We start from the raw sequence: 20857 nt of genomic DNA on the forward strand, positions 1-20857 counted from the left end.
AACTGTGGGAGACATTATAACAAGAGTTACTTGCATCGTCGAAAGGCTTGTTTTCCAAATTTTTCAAGTGACTGTTAACTCGTGCATTTTGCGATATGACCAGGATTGTAAAAAATAGAGAAATTTGTGATTAGACAAATTTGTGATTACGTAAACTCGTACTAACAGTTAATGTTTCCAGTCATCATCATCATGTTTTACAATCCCAATATTTATGCTGAAGTGGAGAGACAGATGAATAATCAACAAAGTCCAGCTGTACTTGTACACGCCATCCAAGCTCTGTTTGACTCAATGCCCAGGCGTATCATGGCAGTTATTACGGCCAGAGGTGGTTGTTCTGGGTACTGATTTCTCACGATCTATGCACCCAAATTGCGTGAAAATGTAATCACATGTCAGTTCTAATATAATATATTTGTCCAATGAATACTCATTTATCATCTGCATTTCTTCTTGGTGTAGCAATTTTAATGGTCAGTAGTGTAAATTATGTGAATTGCGTGGCCCGTGCGTGCACACCTGGTGCCACGTTAAGTCCGGAAAGTTATCAAGGACTTGTCGAACCGATGCCAGACAGAATCGCTACTGGTTTCCCTTTTAAAGGTGGACCAAGATGCTGCTGTTTTAAAGTGCGGAACATAACCAATAAATTGTAGTCGGAAGTCCATATCCGCCTCTAGAAATGTCTTGCAGTTCGAAACCTGGTCCCTAAATCTCTGTCTTACCATTATATAATTAATCCGAAACCTTCCAATATCTCCAGGTCTCTTCCTTAAACCAAGTGTTAGCTACGATTAAATTACGCTCTGTGCAAAATTCTACCAGATTCTTCCTCTTTCATTCCTTTCCGCCAGTCCATGTTCACCTACTATTTTTCTTTCTCTTTCTGTTCCTACTGTCGAATTCCATTGCCCCTTGACTATTAAATTTTCGTTTTCCTTAACTATTTGAATAATTTATTTGCCCTCATTATACATTTCTTCAATGTCTTGCCCGCATCTCGTGGTCGTGCGGTAGCGTTCTCGCTTCCCACGCCCGGGTTCCCGGGTTCGATTCCCGGCGGGGTCAGGGATTTTCTCTGCCCAGTGATGGCTGGGTGTTGTGTGCTGTCCTTAAGTTAGTTAGGTTTAAGTAGTTCTAAGTTATAGGGGACTCATGACCATAGATGTTAAGTCCCATAGTGCTCAGAGCCATTTGAACCATTTTGAACGCCCGGGTTCCCGGGTTCGATTCCCGGCGGGGTCAGGGATTTTCTCTGCCTCGTGATGGCTGGGTGTTGTGTGATGTCCTTAGGTTAGTAAGGTTTAAGTAGTTCTAAGTTCGAGGGGACTGATGACCATAGATGTTAAGTCCCATAGTGCTCAGAGCCATTCAATGTCTTCTTCATCTGAAGAGCTAGTTGGCATGTGAAGTAGTACTACTGTAGTGTGTGTGGGCTTCGTGTCTATCTAGGCTACATTAATGGGTTCACTATGGTGTTCATGTACCTTATCCGTTTTCCAATTTTTTGTTCATTGTTAAGCCTACTTCTGCATTACCCCCACTGACGTTGTATATATAACCCTGTATTTACTTGACAAGAAGTCCTTTCACTCCTGGCACCGAACTTCATTAGCTCCCACTATATCTATATTTAACCTATCCATTTCCGTCTTTAAATTTTCTAACCTACGTGAGCGATTATGGGATCTGACATTCCACGCTTCGATCCGTAGAACGACAGAATTGTTTCTCCTGATAGCGACCTCCTCCTGAGTAGTACTCGTCCGGAGATTCGAATGGGGGACTCTTTTACCTCCGAAATATTTTACCCAAGAGGATGCCATCAATCATTTAACCCTCGGGAAAAATTATGGCTCTAGTTTCCTCTTGCTATCAACCGCACGCAGTACCAGCGCAGCAAGCCTGTTTCGATTGATATAACAAGGCCAGGTCAGTAAATTATCCAATCTGTTATCTCTGCAACTACTAACAATGCTGCTGTCACTCTTCAGTAACCGCATGTTTGACTGGCATCTCAACAGATACCCCTCCGTTGTGGTTGCACCCATGGTACGGCTGTCTGCATCGCTGAGGCACGCAGACCTCCCCACCAACGGCAAGGTCCACGGTTCATGGAGGGGATTTCACTTGTACTCGGATATAAGGAAGACTCGTTCTGATGAGCCAAAACATTATGACCACCTGGTCAGCAGCATCTAGGTCCACCTTTGGAAGGGAAACCAGTAACGATTCTGTCTGGCATCGGTTCGACAAGTCCTTGATAACTTTCCGGACTTAACGTGGCACCAGGTGTGCACGCACGGGCCACGCAATTCACATAATTTACACTACTGACCATTAAAATTGCTACACCAAGAAGAAATGCAGATGATAAATGAGTATTCATTGGACAAATATATTATACTAGAACTGACATGTGATTACATTTTCACGCAATTTGGGTGCATAGATCGTGAGAAATCAGTACCCAGAACAACCACCTCTGACCGTAATAACTGCCATGATACGCCTGGGGATTGAGTCAAACAGAGCTTGGATGGCGTGTACAAGTACAGCTGCCCATGAAGCTTCAACACGATACCACAGTTTATCAAGAGCAGTGACTGGCGTATTGTGAAGAGCCAGTTGCTCGGTCACCATTGATAAGACGTTTTCAATTTGTGAGAGATGTGGAGAACATGCTGGCCAGGGCAGCAGTCGAACATTTTCTGTATCCACAAAGGCCCGTACAGGACCTGCAACATGCGGTCGTGCATTATCCTGCTGAAATGTAAGGTTTCGCAGGGATCGAATGAAGGGTAGAGCCATGGGTCGTAACACATCTGAAATGTAACGTCCACTGTTCGAAGTTCCGTCAATGACAACAAGAGGTGACCGAGACGTGTAGCCAATGGCACCCCATACCATCACGCCGGGTGATACGCCAGTATGGCGATGACGAATACACGCTTCCAATGTGCGTTCACCGCAATGTCGCCAAACACGGATGTGACCATCATTATGCTGTAAACAGAACCTGGATTCATCCGAAAAATTTAGGTTTTGCCATTCGTGCACCCAGGTACGTCGTTGAGTACACCATTGCAGGCGCTCCTGTCTGTGATGCAGCGTCAAGGGTAACCGCAGCCATGATCTCCGAGCTGATAGTCCATGCTGCTGCAAACGTCGTCGAACTGTTCGTGCAAATGGTTGTCGTCTTGCAAACGTCCCCATCTGTTGACTCGGGGATCGAGACGTGGCTGCACGATCCGTTACAGCCATGCGGATAAGATGCCTGTCATCTCGACTGCTAGTTATACGAGGCCGTTGGGATGCAGCACGGCGTTCCGTATTACCGTCCTGAACGTACCGATTCCATATTCTGCTAACAGTCATTGGATCTCGACCAAAGCGAGCAGCAATGTCGCGATACGATAAACCGCAATCGCGATGGGCTACAATCCGACCTTTATCAAAGTCGGAAACGTGATGGTACGCATTTCTCCTCCTTACACGAGGCATCACAACAACGTTTCACCAGGCAACGCCGGTCAACTGCTGTTTGTGTATGAGAAATCGGTTGGAAACATTCCTCATGTCAGCACGTTGTAGGTGTCGCCACCGGCGCCAACCTTGTGTGAATGCTCTGAAAAGCCAATCATTTGCATATCTGAGCATCTTCTTCCTGTCGGTTAAATTTCGCGTCTCTAGCACGTCATCTTCGTGGTGTAGCAATTGTAATGGCCAGTAGTGTACAAGCCACTGGTTTGTGGGCATGGAAATGTTGCCCGATAGCTCTGCCGATGTATACCATCTGGTTCGTATCAGGCGAATTTGGTAGCGAAAACGTTGACGCGAGTTCACTATTACGATCCGTAAATGACTGCACCACGACTCTGGCATTGTAACAAGAACAGTTATTCTCTTTGCGTATGCATCGCTGTTGGGGAAGATACGTATCAAGTATGAAGGGATGCGGCTGGGGCACAGCAGTAGTCACATAGCCTATCAGAGCATAGTAGTGCCCCCATCAGCCTACGTCCGTGGCGCAGGCCATGTTTTGAGCAGTCGTTCGCTATCTGGACACGATCATCTTCCTTGTGTAACAAGTCACGCCATACATTGGACCAGGCGACACGCTTCCATAGACATGCAGTCCAATCTAGATAATCCCATGCCACTGCAATCGTAATTGACGATGTCGTTGAGTCAACACGCGAAGACGTAGCGGTCTTCTGCTACGGGAACGCATTATGAACGATTTGTGCTGTTGTGCTTCGGAACGCTAAAGCCTGCGCCAGCATTGTGTCCTCTAGTCAGATCTGTGTACTGATAACTGGCTACCCTGCTGTACTGAGCGAACGTGCCTATGATTTCCCAGTTCTGTGATGAAGTGAGGACGTCTAACACGCTGTCGCCTTATCGCGATTTCACCATCCTTCATTAGATACTCATGACAGCAGCACGCTAACAGTCGATTAGCTTTGCTATTTCCGAGGTGCTTGTTCCCATGCGCCGAGCTGCAGCAATGTGCACTTTATTAACCCCTGAGCACCACCATAGAAGTAGTGTCTTCTGACTGATGGTGGTTCCAGTGTCTTCCCTCTAGCGCTTGCCTCCTCGTCTGGTTTTACCGTTATCTTGTTAACGCCAGCTTCTGCAGAAAAGGCTTGTAGAGCTTTGCAACCTTCTCTGTTAGAAGACTTGTTTATGCCACTACAGAACCAAGGATACCCTGCGTACTCTGCCGTCCAAAATTAAAGCAACAAACCGCTATTTCCCCGTCCTGTGTCTACGTCACTATGTACTCATGCAAACTTCAACAGATGTCCCTACGATTGTGTTCCGCACAGAAGACGGCTTTCTGGTCAACCGTCAATCACGTTAGCGATGACGTCAGGACACCCATCAAACCCGGTATTTGTTGGGTAGTCCCACATCCACATTCGCTGTGTACACAGTTACAGACGGTGCAAAAAATGGTTCAAATGGCTCTGAGCACTATGGGACTTAACATCTGAGGTCATCAGTGCCTTAGACTTAGAACTACTTAAACATAATTAACTTAAGGACATTGCATGGGGGCTTAATTAAATAAAATGCAAATAATTTTTAAATTTTTAGTAGCTGTCTGTCCGGTTACGCAGTCTCGTAAACGGTTGGCCCTGACTGGTATAGTACGCAATCTGACTGCATAGAATAACAACAAAGAACGAAAGAAAACTTCCGTTAACACAATTAATTAATTAAGTCCCCAGCAACTATAAAACCTACGAAACAACAAAACACAAGTGTAGCTGTTCTGTGTGTGGAAGTGTGATTCAACGTACACATCTGACACGGTTCTTCCTCAACAAGACCAGATATTTTAAACACCATTTATACTGAAGTAATTAAAAAAAACCAGAAATACTATAATTGCACATAGAAACCAGAAATACAGTCTAATACAAGAACACGAGCCAGATGCTTTGTTGACTGAACCTGTGACCAAGAGGCATTATTGTTTAAGACTTTGAAATAATGAAAAACAAGAATTTTTTTTTACCTTCATATATATTGACGAAAAGCACACTCTGATCATTACAGCATCCCCAATCCAACAATATCTGGCGTCTAGCCCATCAAAACAATATGACAACATCTGAACAAGCACTCTCCATGGGAACTTCTCAACAACGACTCACCACTGCTACATCTCAACAAGCACACTCCACGACGACTTTTCGACAAGAACTGCCAGTGGAGGCTGCTGAATAATACTCTCTGGCGCAATCTCTGGCGCTGTGGCTCAGTGTAGCCACCTTTCATATGCCCCTCCTTCACGGGCCAGAATTTGATGGTATTTTTGCCAGCATTGGTGGTGAAAATACCACCAAATTCGTCCAAAAAATACAGACAAAAATAAAAGATAATATTAATATGCAAATATCACTTCACTAAATAAATTTTGGCTTTGCACTGACGATTCCATAACCTAATATATAAAATACAGTAAGGAATACAAATGCGTTCATACATTTGATTTTACATAATAGTTTACACAGGTACCATTCAATCAATGGCACCAGCAATGTCAAATAGGTGTAGGTAAGAGTCTCATAACATTTCACAAACAGTAAATACACAAAAAAATCAGTTTATACAAATATTCACATAAAATGCTTTCTATAGTTCAATAAACAAGTAGTTGACAGTTCCAGCAGTAGCACCCAGCAATGGTCAACAGGTGCAGACACCAACGAGTGACATTATTTCAGTAGAAACAGTTCCATCAGTGGCACCCAGTAATGTTGAGCAGGTGCAGACACCAACAAGTGACATCATTTCAGTAGAAGCAGTCCATCAGTGGCACCCAGTAATGTTGAGCAGGTGCAGACACCAACAAGTGACATTATTTCAATAGATGCAGTCCATCACTGGCACCCAGTAATGTTGAACAGGTGCAGACACCAACAAGTGACATTATTTCAGTAGAATCAGTTCCATCAGTGGCACCCAGTAATGTTGAGCAAGTGCAGACACCAACAAGTGACATCATTTCAGTAGAAGCAGTTCCATCAGTGGCACCCAGTAAATGTTGAACAGGTGCAGACACCAAGAAGTGACATTATTTCAGTAGAAGCAATTCCATCAGTGGCACCTAGCAATGTTGAACAGGTGCAAACACCAACAAGTGACATCATTTCAGTAGAAGCAGTTCCATCAATGGCACCCAGCAATGTTGAACAGGTGCAGACATCAACAAGTGACATTATTTCAGTAGAATCAGTTCCATCAGTGGCACCCAGTAATGTTGAGCAAGTGCAGACACCAACAAGTGACATCATTTCAGTAGAAGCAGTTCCATCAGTGGCACCCAGTAAATGTTGAACAGGTGCAGACACCAAGAAGTGACATTATTTCAGTAGAAGCAATTCCATCAGTGGCACCTAGCAATGTTGAATAGGTGCAAACACCAACAAGTGACATCATTTCAGTAGAAGCAGTCCATCAGTGGTACTCAGTAATGTTGAACAGGTGCAGACACCAACAAGTGACATTATGTCAGTAAAAGCAGTTCCATCAGTGGCACCCAACAATGTTGAACAGGTGCAGACACCAACAAGTGACATTATGTCAGTAGAAGCAGTTCCATCAGTGGCACCCAGTAATGTTGAGCAGCTGCAGACACCAACAAGTGACATCATTTCAGTAGAAGCAGTCCATCAGTGGCACCCAGTAATGTTGAGCAGTTGCAGGTAACAGTCCATAATATTCACTATCACTAATTAGACAGTTCATCAGAGTTTATCAGCAGAAATTAAACATCTCCTAGTGGCACCCATCATGTTGAACAAGTGCAGGTAACAGTCCATAATATTCACTATCACTAATTAGACAGTTCATCAGAGTTCATTAGCACAAATTAAACATTTCCAAGTGGTACCTATCAGTGTTAAACAGGTGCAAGCACGAACAACAGTTTGAATGCACACACAATTGCTTTTACAAGATTATTATCAATGCTCTTACACTAAACATACAAATAATAATAAACACACAATGATATCAGATAATTGTCATATTAAATATTACAAATACACAAATATCAGTAAACCTATAATATTTATGGGTGTCAGTGCAAGCCACAAAAAACAAGTAAAATAATATTTAGGAGATAGGTCGGTACCAATTATTTGGGATTAGGAAAGGAAAACACACAAAACACACTCACTCACCTTTCATCCACATTAAGTACTACTATGTAATTGAATAGTGTTAACTGTGTAAATGCAATTTTGTCAAAGATTTGATGTTCGACATGTGTATCAAGTAGTAGTGGCAGCAGTGTGTAACAGTCAATAATAGTTAGTCAACGTCATAGTCATCATGTCAAGACCAATGTTTGCCAAGCCAAATCAAAATGTACGGTTTTTGAACAACTGTCAGTGTGCCAAGATATGCAAATGCTTCCTCTCTCCAAAAAAAAGTATATACTGCTTAGTGATTTAACAAAGTGTGTGTGTAGACAATCTTACTTCCACTTGAGTGTTCTAGTCTGCCATCTTCATCCTCCTTATTCCATATAAACCAACAAAAAAATATGCTTCTCACTTACTTTACCTCTTATCCACCAAAACTCCAATAATCATCAGCATCACATAAACTTAATACTTCAATAATACCTCTTACGTCGATACATATAAACCTTATCATCAGTATCATTTACCTTACCTCTTGTCCACCAAAACTCCAATAATCATCAACTTCACACAATCTCAATACCTCAATAATACCTCTTCAATACGTCGATACATATAAACCTTATCATAAATATCATTTACCTTACCTCTTGTCCACCAAAACTCCAATAATCATCAACTTCACACAATCTCAATACCTCAATAATACCTCTTCAATACGTCGATACATATAAACCTTATCACCAATATCATTTCACTTCCATAACAACTCTTTCCTCTAGTCAGTCTCCTCGAACAAGTACAGATAAATCCTAGTGCAAACTTCAATTTATCATCCCATGCAATCCGAAGACACAATGTCCACACACAGCCTCTGTGTAGTCCATCTGACCCAAATCTTCTACTCATTATGAATCATAAAATACATTTTGGTTACCTTGTCCATCATTAAATAAAAGAAATGCATACATGACCTCTAACAGTCTTTAGTTCGAATAACTTTCAGTAAGTAAGTAGGAGTACGGAGTGTGTATGATCATAATATTTCACAGTGTGTACACCACATCAAGAATCATGGCAAAACAGAAGCAAACATGTGGAGTATTTCTTGTGTCAAGTGTCACTTGCTATTTCAATTGCTCACGAAGAATGCAGTGTAATAACTGTCAATGGTCTAAACCTAGTGTTGGTATGTCATATCGTTAGCTTCCTTTCTATTAGCATAAATCTATACAGATTCCATAAAACCTCCAGCTCATGGCAGTTCATTTTCTTATCTTAAAATATAAAGCACTGAGCGTAAGCAAAACATGCACTAGGGAGTAAATATACCAGTAGAGAACAGAATGTCAACAAGTGGATGTAGCACAATCCCTACAACGAGGCTCTGCCAAGCGAACAATCTATAATTAATACCATAGTGTGACCTTAACTCCATGTTCGTACACAGTATATCAGCATTTCTATATACCAAATTAAAGAGTAGTTATGACAACAAACAGAAATGTATAAATATGCATTCCATACGCAAAGCAGCAAATATATATCTTACATAATAAACAGGTCATTAGCATGATATCAGCATAAGCAAATAAATGTTCATATGTAATCTAATAAGTAAACATGAAGGCGCAAGCAGATAAATCACAAAGTATAACTTACATACATAACCATATCAGCACAATTAATCATGTGACAATTATAATTTAAATAAATAAGCACAGCAGGCACATAATAGAAAAATATGACATCAGTAAAAAAGCACAGCAGCCAAGCGATGCATAATAAACACAAGTAACAACCCTGTTCATTAATCAATCATTGTCAAAATCAGATAACACAAAATATAAATCACGTAATCGCGAGCAGCAAATTACGTCTAAAGTACGTACCTAAGTGGAAATATGTTACCTGAAAAATAAACTCAATTAATAGTTACCTTTTTAATTTATTAGTTTCTTCTTCGAAATTACATTCTTCCTGAAAATTTTCTCGATAGCAAGTCCTCTTAACGTCGGACACACACAGAATTTACCTGAAGTTCTTAAATATTTTATACAACCGTATCCTGAAAAATACTGAACGTTAATAACATAATTTATCAAGTCACTGAATTTATTCAGAGAAATTACACTGTGTATTTATTTACGGCTGTCAGTGCATTCGCACTGAGCGCTCGATCAGCTGTAGGTACGCGTGACGTAGGAAGTAATTGTTTGCGGTCAACGACTGCCTTGTGCGGCGCGCAGACTTGACTGTTGCTTTGAGTGTGTGCCGCCGCCGGAACACGGCGCGGTGTCCTTGTACTTTCCGTATGTTTACGTGTAACTTTCAGTTTTTCAAAAGTATGTCATTCCACAAAAATTTTAACGTACGATGTGTGATGTATTCCCTTAGAGCGCCGAGATTTAAGAGTTTCTACTTTGACAGTGTTATCATGAATAATTTTGCGAACTCTATATGAACCATTATAAAGCAGAAAAAATTTGCGACACAAGCCTTTTCCTTTGTGAGACAAACGGTGAGACTTAATTAACACCTTTTGACCAACTGACAAGGTTTTTAAACGACCAGGACGTTTAGCTGATTTCTCTCTTCTAGCAGCCGCAGATGCAATATTTCGTAGAGCCAGGTTGACAACTTCAGAATGCCGCAGTTTCCGTGTAGGCGGAAAAGGAACGATTTCAGAAAAATGATTTGTCGGTGCTTTATTTTTTAATATCAATATAGGCGGTAAAGAAGTTGAATCATTAAGGAGTTCATTCAGAATGTTTTGAAAAATATGAAGATACTGATCCCACGTTCTGTGATTCTGATGACAATAAAGACGACACAATTTATTGATTTCCTTCATCCATCTCTCTGAAGCGTTAGATTGAAGGTGAAAAAGTGAAATGAAAATTGGTTTAATCTTACGACGCTGCAGAGAACGAAGCCAAATTTTAGAACGAAACTGTGATCCATTATCTGATATAACTTTATCAACATGACCCACTTCTTTAAGAAAATGTTTGATGAAAGCATTAGATACTGAACGAACTGTTGCTTTGCGTAAAGGTGTAAAACACACATATTTTTATGTCAATTCCACTGCTACGAAAATGTACGCAAAACCATTAGTAGAAGGAACCACTGGACCGAACAAATCGACTGCAGCCATGTCCTTTAATTTCGCTGGAATGATAGGAAACAACGGTGCTCTGTGAGAAATAGTTGGCGGCTTAGCCTTTTGACATAATTTGCATTTGGCAAGAACAGATCGAATACGTTTTTCCATATTACTGAAGTAGCAATTTTCTCGCAATTTATGAAAGCATTTTCTGGGACCAAAGTGTGTATAACTGAAATGCGTATACCAAATCAGTTTATTGACCCACTCATCAGGAATACAAACTAACCAAACAGAGTTGTCGACCGATTTTCGTTTAAAAAGAATATCATTGCGAACTAAATAATACTGTCTAATCGCTACGCTTTCCTTTCTCCTCCACTTCTCCTTAATGTCCTTCCAGATTGGATCCTTATTTTGCTCCTTAGCGATGTCCTGGAGCGAAGACGAAATAAAATTCTCAAACGCAACACCTTGAATATACATCAAACAATAATTGTTTTCTTTGCAGTCCTCCTCAGCACTTTGTTTCAAACCCATAGGTGCACGTGATAAAGCATCAGCAATAATATTTGAAGAACCCTGTATGTAAACAATACTAAAATCAAATTCCTGTAGGTACAGCGCCCATCGTGACAATCTTCCATGAGTTAATTTTGCTGACATAAGAAATTCCAGAGCTCGATGATCGGTGTAAACCTTAGTATGCCTGCCATACAAAAATATGCGAAATTTTGTGAAAGCCCAAACAACAACCATAGCTTCAAGTTCCGTAATCGAATAATCCTTTTCTGATTTAGAGAGAACACGACTTCCAAATGCAATAGTTTTCTGTACTACAACGCCGTTTTCTTCTATCTCTTGAAATAAGTGTGCACCTAGGCCTTTGTATGATGAGTCCGTCGCCAAACAAAAATCTTTAGATAAATCCGGATGTGAAAAAGTGGAGCAGCAACTAAAGCATCACGAAGTTGTTCAAATTCTGACTGAGCTTCCTCATCCCAACACCAATTAGAATTCTTTCCAGATAGTTCACATAAACGAGGTGTGGCCAAATCGTCCAATCTAACAAAGCGTCTAAGAAAATTACAGACACCAAGGAAACTTCGAACATCACGTTTTGTAGTAGGAACAGCATAATTACGAATAGCATCTAGTTTCTCTGGATCAGGGAGAATACCTTCTGTAGAAATAATATGCCCAAGAAATTTCACCTGAGAATGACCAAATTCAGATTTTTCCAAGTTCACTGTAATGCCAACTCTTGAAAAAATACGTAATAATGAATCCAAAATTTTGTTGTGCTCACTCCAAGAACGTTTAGCAATAAGAATATCGTCAACATATGAAGTAATATTGTCACGAAGATAAACAGGTAAAATTTCGTTTAAACTACGAATGAAAACTGCTGAAGATATAGTAAGTCCAAACGGTAATTTCCGAAATTGGTAACAGTTACCAAAGGCTAAAAAGGCAGTGTACAGGGTGGAGTTCTATTTGCCAAAAACTTGCGCGCATATCACTCGTGGATAAAACTTTAATTCCATGGAAATGTTGAAGAAGTTCATCTAAATTTTGTGGACGGTCAGTTTCAGGAATGATGATATTATTTATCTGTCTGGAATCCAGAACCAAACGAATTGACCCATCCTTTTTAAGAACGACGTGTAATGGGCTAGTATAAGGACTGACTGCTGGCTCAATAATGCCTTGATCTAACATGTATTGAAGTTCATTCTTAACCTTGTCTCTGTACGCCAAAGGAATAGCGTACGTTTTCCCCCGAAATGGTGTGTGTTCTTTTACCTTAAATAAATATTGTAAGCCTTGTATAGTTCCTGTGTGATGACTAAATACTGTAGCATGTGAAGTCAAAATTTGGTGCAGTTCTTCTCTTGCAACGTCATCTGGCACTTCAGCTTTCTTAACCTTTTCATTAATTAATTCTTCGCTATTAATTATATCATCCATCCTGTCTCTGTATCTATTGTCATTGTCATGAATGAACACATTGTCGTCATAATGCTTAGCGAAAACATCAGAAGTAAGAAACCTTAAACATTTTGTGTCTGATACAGATTTCGTTAAACACTCGAAAAATTTCAAACTTTTCGGCATTCTGGCAACAGTCAAATTCACACTTCCTTCTTTAAAGTTCAAAATTGCCTTATGTGCGTTAAGAAACTCCGTACCTAATATAATTTGTGTACTGAATAATTGAACAATAATAAAATTAGCAGAAAATTCGTATCCTTGACAAATGAAATTTAAGTTGGTCTGTTGTTTGACTTCCACACTTTTTCCAGAAATAGCGCCTCGAATTGTAGTTTTAGAAACAAGTAATACAGGACAGGCAATATTTCTTACACATATACGAAAAACTGATTCACTAATGACATTCAGTGGGCTCCCAGAATCTAAAACTGCAGTGAACTTATTCTTACCCACACATACTTCAATAACAGGATGTAAAAATGCGTCTACATTATTTTCCTTTTCGTCTAGCAAAATGTCTCTCATGTCTTCCAGGCGTACGTAGTGTAAATTCGTAGTGTCATTACTTTCTGAACCGTCTATATTGCTGCCAGAAGCCGAAGCTACAAGTCATTGTCGATTGCTTGCGTCACGTCTTCGATTATTCGCGTCATTTCGCGGATCAATTTCTACGATTTGCACATGTCTCTCTGAAGTTCTGTCACGTGGAGGATGCCAATTAGGTCCTTCCTGTCTGTTAGATGCAAATTCTTGGTTGTGTCATTAAAATTTCTATTTTCCTGTCTGTCTGCATAACTACTTCTTGTGTAATTTCGACTGTCACTTCTGAAATTACTGTTAGATCTACTACCCTGGTTATTTCTGTAGTAAGAATTTCTATTATTGTATGAATAATTTCTGTCTTGATGATACCGATTACTGTTTCGGTATGATTGATCATTCCGGTAGGAATTACCGTTATCATAATTGTCTGTGTAATTTCTGTTAGAACGTCTGTTATTGTCATAAGGCTGGTATCTATTGTCCTGTCTGTTTCGTCTGTCATTCTCAAAATTACCCATGTAACGTCCGTTCCGATCATTATCCCTTCTCTCTGAAAATCTATTGTGACTACCGTTACTGAAAAAATTACAAGAAGTCCCGTCATCGTTGTCGTATCAAGTTCTTGTAGCAAAGTCTTAAAAGTCTCAATGTCGTCTTTACATCTTCCGGCTAAAGCAATTTGTCTTATGGATTGTGGCAGCTTAGTTAAACAAATGCGATTAATTCAGTCGGGCTATAAGGGCTGGAAAGGAACTGATTCTTTCGAATCATGTCTTCAAAGTATTCTGCTGGCGTGCGGAACTCAGACTGTTTAAAATTACGCTACATAATAAGACTATGTTTGACTCTGTCTTGCGTGTTTTCGGACCAATATGCCGATAGAAATGCACGACAAAAATCATTTAAATTATTACAATCTCTAATAAGTGCGCGCATCCGCGTCGCCGGTTCGTTTTCTAAATATCCACACATAAATTCCAGTTTGTGACTTAGTGGCCAATTTGGTGGAAGTGCGTACATAAATTGATCTAACCATGAACATGGATGTATGTCATTCTTAGAATTGCGAAAGATCTTAAATTTCCGAACAGTTAAGAAGTGTTTATAGTCAAAGTTGTCTCCTCGTGGCGACAAAGACCTACCGCGTCTGTCCCAGTCCGAATGTCGATTATTGTCAAGTTCGCGCGCCTGGCGCTCTCTTGTTGCTTCTCGTAAATGAAATAAATTACTTTCTTCAAACCCCTCTGCTATCTGTGATTCTAAATTTATTCTGCTGTCTTTTCCTACGATTTCGGCTTCAATTTGTTTGACTTGCTTTTGTAATGCCTCAAATTCCCTTTTAACGCGTTCATTAAATTTTCCCTGTTTTTCAACATGCTTATTTATGTTCTGGTACTCTTCGGTTTCTGCAAATGGTAATGGAGCTGTATCATCCGAATCTCTGTCCCCATTTAAACTAAGACTTGTCAATTTATCAGAAATCTCCTCAACTCTTTCCGATAAGTCACCTAATTGTTCTTTCTGTTTATTTAGGTCTTCCGTAAGTGTCGCGACTCGGGTTTCAGTATTGACACATTTAGTAGTTAACTGTTCATACTGTTGTGTTAGGTTATTTAATCTGTCATTTGGTACGGATTCCTCGATTCTTTCAAATATTTCTTCCTTATCGTGTGCACGTTGTAAATTTAACTCTGAAAATTTTTGTACTATCACGCGATCTCTTTCTTCCTGTTCTTTATCCTGTTCCTTTTGTCTGATTTCAATTGAAATTAATCTATTATTGTGAGCATTCAAAATCGGTTGTACTTCTTCTCTAATTTCTTTCTTTAATTCATCTTTCATGTTTTTGAAACATGTCCCTATTCGTGAATCTAACCGTGTTTCCATTGTTTCCATCTCTGTTTCTAAACGTGTTGCCACTGTTTTTAATTCAGATCCTAACTGTGTTTCCATTGTTCCCATATCAGTTTTAATTGTTCCTATCTCAGTTTTAATTGTTCCTATTTGTGAGTTCAACCGTGTTTCCATTCGTGATCCCAAATTTAATATAGCACCCATCAACTGCTCCATATTAACTGGTTCGAAATTCTTTTCGCCCCTAACATTTCCCGCAAAACTAACTTCCTTCGGCATAGCCATAAAGCTATCTGTGTTCGATACTATTCCAGAGTCTTCTGTCGTTAATCTCGTATTCTGAAAATGTTTTGATTGTGAAAAATTTTGAATTGGTTGCGGACTATTTTCCCGACTTATTAAATTGTTTTCAACTTCATTATTCATCATACTGTTCTCCTGTGTTGGCGAGTTCGCCATGTTAACAATTTCGTTATTCTCACTATTCATCAATTTTGCCTTTTTCATCGATCGCGTAATCATTTACAAAACATACAAAACTCGTCACTATACGAAAATTACACACAATGACACTTTATCACCAACAATATCATTCACACGAAATGCTTCCCGACAAACACGCCTAACGAACAATTGAAATCTTCATAATTGCACAAAATTGTCAAACGCGTATACAAGACATCAAAAATTAAATTCTGCAAAAATACCATTAGAAGAATGACAATTACCAAATCTACACATGCAATATAGACTACAATTACTAAACTACAAATTACTACAACAATACTACTGTCTGCTATTTTTACAATCAGAAGAATTCCAAGGGACGATCCGAAGCAGCGGTTGCCACGTGCGTGGGGGCTTAATTAAATAAAATGCAAATAATTTTTAAATTTTTAGTAGCTGTCTGTCCGGTTACGCAGTCTCGTAAACGGTTGGCTCTGACTGGTATAGTACGCAATCTGACTGCATAGAATAACAACAAAGAACGAAAGAAAACTTCCGTTAACACAATTAATTAATTAAGTCCCCAGCAACTATAAAACCTACGAAACAACAAAACACAAGTGTAGCTGTTCTGTGTGTGGAAGTGTGATTCAACGTACACATCTGACACGGTTCTTCCTCAATAAGACCAGATATTTTAAACACCATTTATACTGAAGTAATTAAAAAAAACCAGAAATACTATAATTGCACATAGAAACCAGAAATACAGTCTAATACAAGAACACGAGCCAGATGCTTTGTTGACTGAACCTGTGACCAAGAGGCATTATTGTTTAAGACTTTGAAATAATGAAAAACAAGAATTTTTTTTTACCTTCATATATATTGACGAAAAGCACACTCTGATCATTACAGCATCCCCAATCCAACAATATCTGGTGTCTAGCCCATCAAAACAACATCTGAACAAGCACTCTCCATGGGAACTTCTCAACAACGACACACCACTGCTACACCTCAACAAGCACACTCCACGACGACTTCTCGACAAGAACTGCCAGTGGAGGCGGCTGAATAATACTCTCTGGCGTGACTGGGTGTTGTATGTTCTTCATCATCATTTCATCATCATTGACTCGCCGTAGTGGCGTCAACTAAAAAGGACTTGCAATACGGCGGACGAACTTCCCCGCATGGGGCCTCCCGGCCAACAATGCCATACGATCATTTCATTTCACTGCACTGAAACTAGCCTCCGACCTCACAGCATCCACTGGACGTGTTGTATCGAAACATACGGTGTACCACTTCGGCAGTGTGGTCTTTACTGTCGCAGACCTGCTGTGTGTATACCTCTGAGGCGTCTTCACAGAAGGGAACGTCTAGTGTGGAGCCGTCAACAACCTACCTGGATGGTCGAACAGTGGGCCAATGTTCTTTCCACAGACGAGTCCTGAACTGGTCTGCAGAGCGAGTGTCAACGGATTCGCCTCTGGAGGGAAAATGGAACACGATTTCGGGACCCAAACATTGTGGAAAGGGAGAGTTATCAAGGAGGATCTAACGGTGTGGGCAGGGATTATATTGACCACTCGAAAAGCTCTTCATCAAATTGTACGGGTGAATCGGCAAGGTTAAACTGCTGTTAGATATTGTGACCAGATGTGAGACATCGCCTGCGGTTGCTGTGAGGTGCTTTGGGCGCAGGCTTCTCACTGATGGACAATAATGCTCGACCTCATAGAGCACAGGTGGTTGATATTTTCTTCGAAACGCATGACATTGCACGCATGGCGCGGCCTGCTTGCTCTTCCGATCTGAATGCCGTAGCGCTTGTCTGGGATGCACTGCAGAGACGAGCTGCATCAGGTCGGTATCCACCAACCACGCCCCAAGACTTGTGAGCAGCTATGCAGGAAGAATGGGCGTTATTGCCTCAATATGAGATTTATCACATCGTTCACTGCATGTTCCGTCGTTTCAGGCCTCTGTGGTGAGCGCATTAATCGGTTGTCGGGAGCGTGTGCAAAGCCGTTAACGAACATTTTTGCCTGCCGTTATGCATGTTGCAGTTGTTTACAATCTGTGTTCTTTACATTGTTTCTAGTTTTCTATCACCTGTTTATTGTGGCAAAATAAACGCAGTCTTGCACAATTTCCCTCTGTTGCTTTAATTTTAGACACCTGTTTAGTTCGATTTGAAAGTTGGCAGGATTACTGCAAGTCGCTAAGAGGCACCTCAACTACTATTATAAGTCTGACAGAGGAAAGAAATAGGGAAACATGTCTTCCAGTCTACTAAATGGTTGTCATTTTTCCTCTTCTTTTATACTGTGGCTTGAGTTATGTTAGTGGTCGACGAATTCCAACAGAAATAATGGAAAATCGTATGCCTCCTGCCACATGTATATGGTGGCTACAGAGTAGATGGCAGGTGCGTGTGGTACCCGTTTCAGGCATCACAAACACAAAGAACTATATTATTATTATTATTATTATTATTTCTTTCTTGTCTCAGACGTTATGTCTGGTTAAAAATGGAAGGTGACGCGGACCTTGATCAAGCGTGACTTCCTTTTAAATGTATGGTATATGTTACATTGCATTTAGGAACTTTCGGGTAATTGAACAAGTGTCAATAATTACAGATTTCTGTAGTTGTATATATAAGTTTGGATGTAGCTGTATTGCATTGATGTACTGGTGGATATTGTGTGGTATGACTCCTGTAGTTGATAGTATAATCGGTATAATGTCAACTTTATCCTGATGCCACATGTCCTTGACTTCCTCAGCCAGTTGGATGTATTTTTCAATTTTTTCTCCTGTTTTCTTTTGTATATTTGCTGTATTGGGTATGGATATTTCGATTAGTTGTGTTAATTTCTTCTTTTTATTGGTGAGTATGATATCAGGTTTGTTATGTGGTGTTGTTTTATCTGTTATAATGGTTCTGTTCCAGTATAATTTGTATTCGTCGTTCTCCAGTACATTTTGTGGTGCATACTTGTATGTGGGAACATGTTGTTTTATAAGTTTATGTTGTAAGGCAAGCTGTTGATGTATTATTTTTGCTACATTGTCATGTCTTCTGGGGTATTCTGTATTTGCTAGTATAGTACATCCACTTGTGATGTGATCTACTGTTTCTATTTGTTGTTTACAAAGTCTGCATTTATCTGTTGTGGTATTGAGATCTTTAATAATATTCTTGCTGTAATATCTGGTGTTTATTGTTTGATCCTGTATTGCAATCATGAATCCTTCCGTCTCACTGTATATATTGCCTTTTCTTAGCCATGTGTTGGATGCGTCTTGATCGATGTGTGGCTGTGTTAGATGATACGGGTGCTTGCCATGTAGTGTTTTCTTTTTCCAATTTACTTTCTTCGTATCTGTTGATGTTATGTGATCCAAAGGGTTGTAGAAGTGGTTATGAAATTCCAGTGGTGTAGCCGATGTATTTATATGAGTGATTGCTTTGTGTATTTTGCTAGTTTCTGCTCGTTCTATAAAGAATTTTCTTAAATTGTCTACCTGTCCATAATGTAGGTTTTTTATGTCGATAAATCCCCTTCCTCCTTCCTTTCTGCTTAATGTGAATCTTTCAGTTGCTGAATGTATGTGATATATTCTATATTTGTGGCATTGTGATCGTGTAAGTGTATTGAGAGCTTCTAGGTCTGTGTTACTCCATTTCACTACTCCACATGAGTAGGTCAATATTGGTATAGCATAAGTATTTATAGCTTTTGTCTTGTTTCTTGCTGTCAATTCTGTTTTCAGTATTTTTGTTAGTCTTTGTCTATATTTTTCTTTTAGTTCTTCTTTAATATTTGTATTATCTATTCCTATTTTTTGTCTGTATCCTAGATATTTATAGGCATCTGTTTTTTCCATCGCTTCTATGCAGTCGCTGTGGTTATCCAATATGTAATCTTCTTGTTTAGTGTGTTTTCCCTTGACTATGCTATTTTTCTTACATTTGTCTGTTCCAAAAGCCATATTTATATCATTGCTGAATACTTCTGTTATCTTTAGTAATTGGTTGAGTTGTTGATTTGTTGGTGCCAGTAGTTTTAGATCATCCATGTATAGCAGATGTGTGATTTTGTGTGGGTATGTTCCAGTAATATTGTATCCATAATTTGTATTATTTAGCATGTTGGATAGTGGGTTCAGAGCAAGGCAGAACCAGAAAGGACTTAATGAGTCTCCTTGGTATATTCCACGCTTAATGTGTATTGGCTGTGATGTGATATTATTTGAATTTGTTTGGATATTAAGTGTGGTTTTCCAATTTTTCATTACTATGTTTAGGAACTGTATCAATTTAGGATCTACTTTGTATATTTCCAATATTTGTAGTAACCATGAGTGGGGTACACTATCAAAAGCTTTTTGGTAATCAATGTATGCATAGTATAGTGACCTTTGTTTAGTTTTAGCTTGATATGTCACCTCTGCATCTATTATCAGTTGCTCTTTACATCCTCGTGCTCCTTTGCAACAGCCTTTTTGTTCTTCATTTATAATTTTGTTCTGTGTCGTATGTGTCATTAATTTCTGTGTAATGACTGAAGTTAATATTTTGTATATTGTTGGTAGGCATGTTATGGGGCGATATTTAGCTGGGTTTGCTGTGTCTGCTTGATCTTTAGGTTTCAGATAAGTTATTCTTTGTGTAAGTGTATCAGGGAATGTGTATGGGTCTGCAATGTAACTGTTAAATAATTTAGTTAGATGTGAATGTGTTGAGGTGAATTTCTTTAGCCAGAAATTTGCTATTTTATCTTTTCCAGGGGCTTTCCAATTGTGAGTAGAATTAATTGCTTGGGTGACTTCATGTTGCAAAATTATCACTTCAGGCATTTGTGGTATCATCTTGTACGTATCTGTTTCTGCTTGTATCCACCGTGCATGCCTGTTATGTTGTACCGGGTTTGACCATATGTTGCTCCAGAAGTGTTCCACGTCTGTTATGTTTGGTGGATTGTCTATTTTAATGTGTGTGTTATCTGTTGTCTGGTAAAATTTCTTTTGGTTTGTGTTGAATGTTTGGTTTTGTTTCCTTCTATTTTCACTTTTTTTGTATCTTCTAAGTCGTTTGGCCAATGCTTGTAATTTCTGCTTCTTTTCATCTAATTGCTCTATCACTTCTTGTTGTGAGATTTTACCTAACCTTTTTCGTTTTTTTCTGACATTTCATTTCTTATAAATTGTGTTAGCTGTCCGA

The sequence above is a fragment of the Schistocerca nitens genome, chromosome 8 (genome assembly GCF_023898315.1).
Source record: "Schistocerca nitens isolate TAMUIC-IGC-003100 chromosome 8, iqSchNite1.1, whole genome shotgun sequence".
In the NCBI taxonomy this organism is placed as follows: Eukaryota; Metazoa; Arthropoda; class Insecta; order Orthoptera; family Acrididae; genus Schistocerca; species Schistocerca nitens.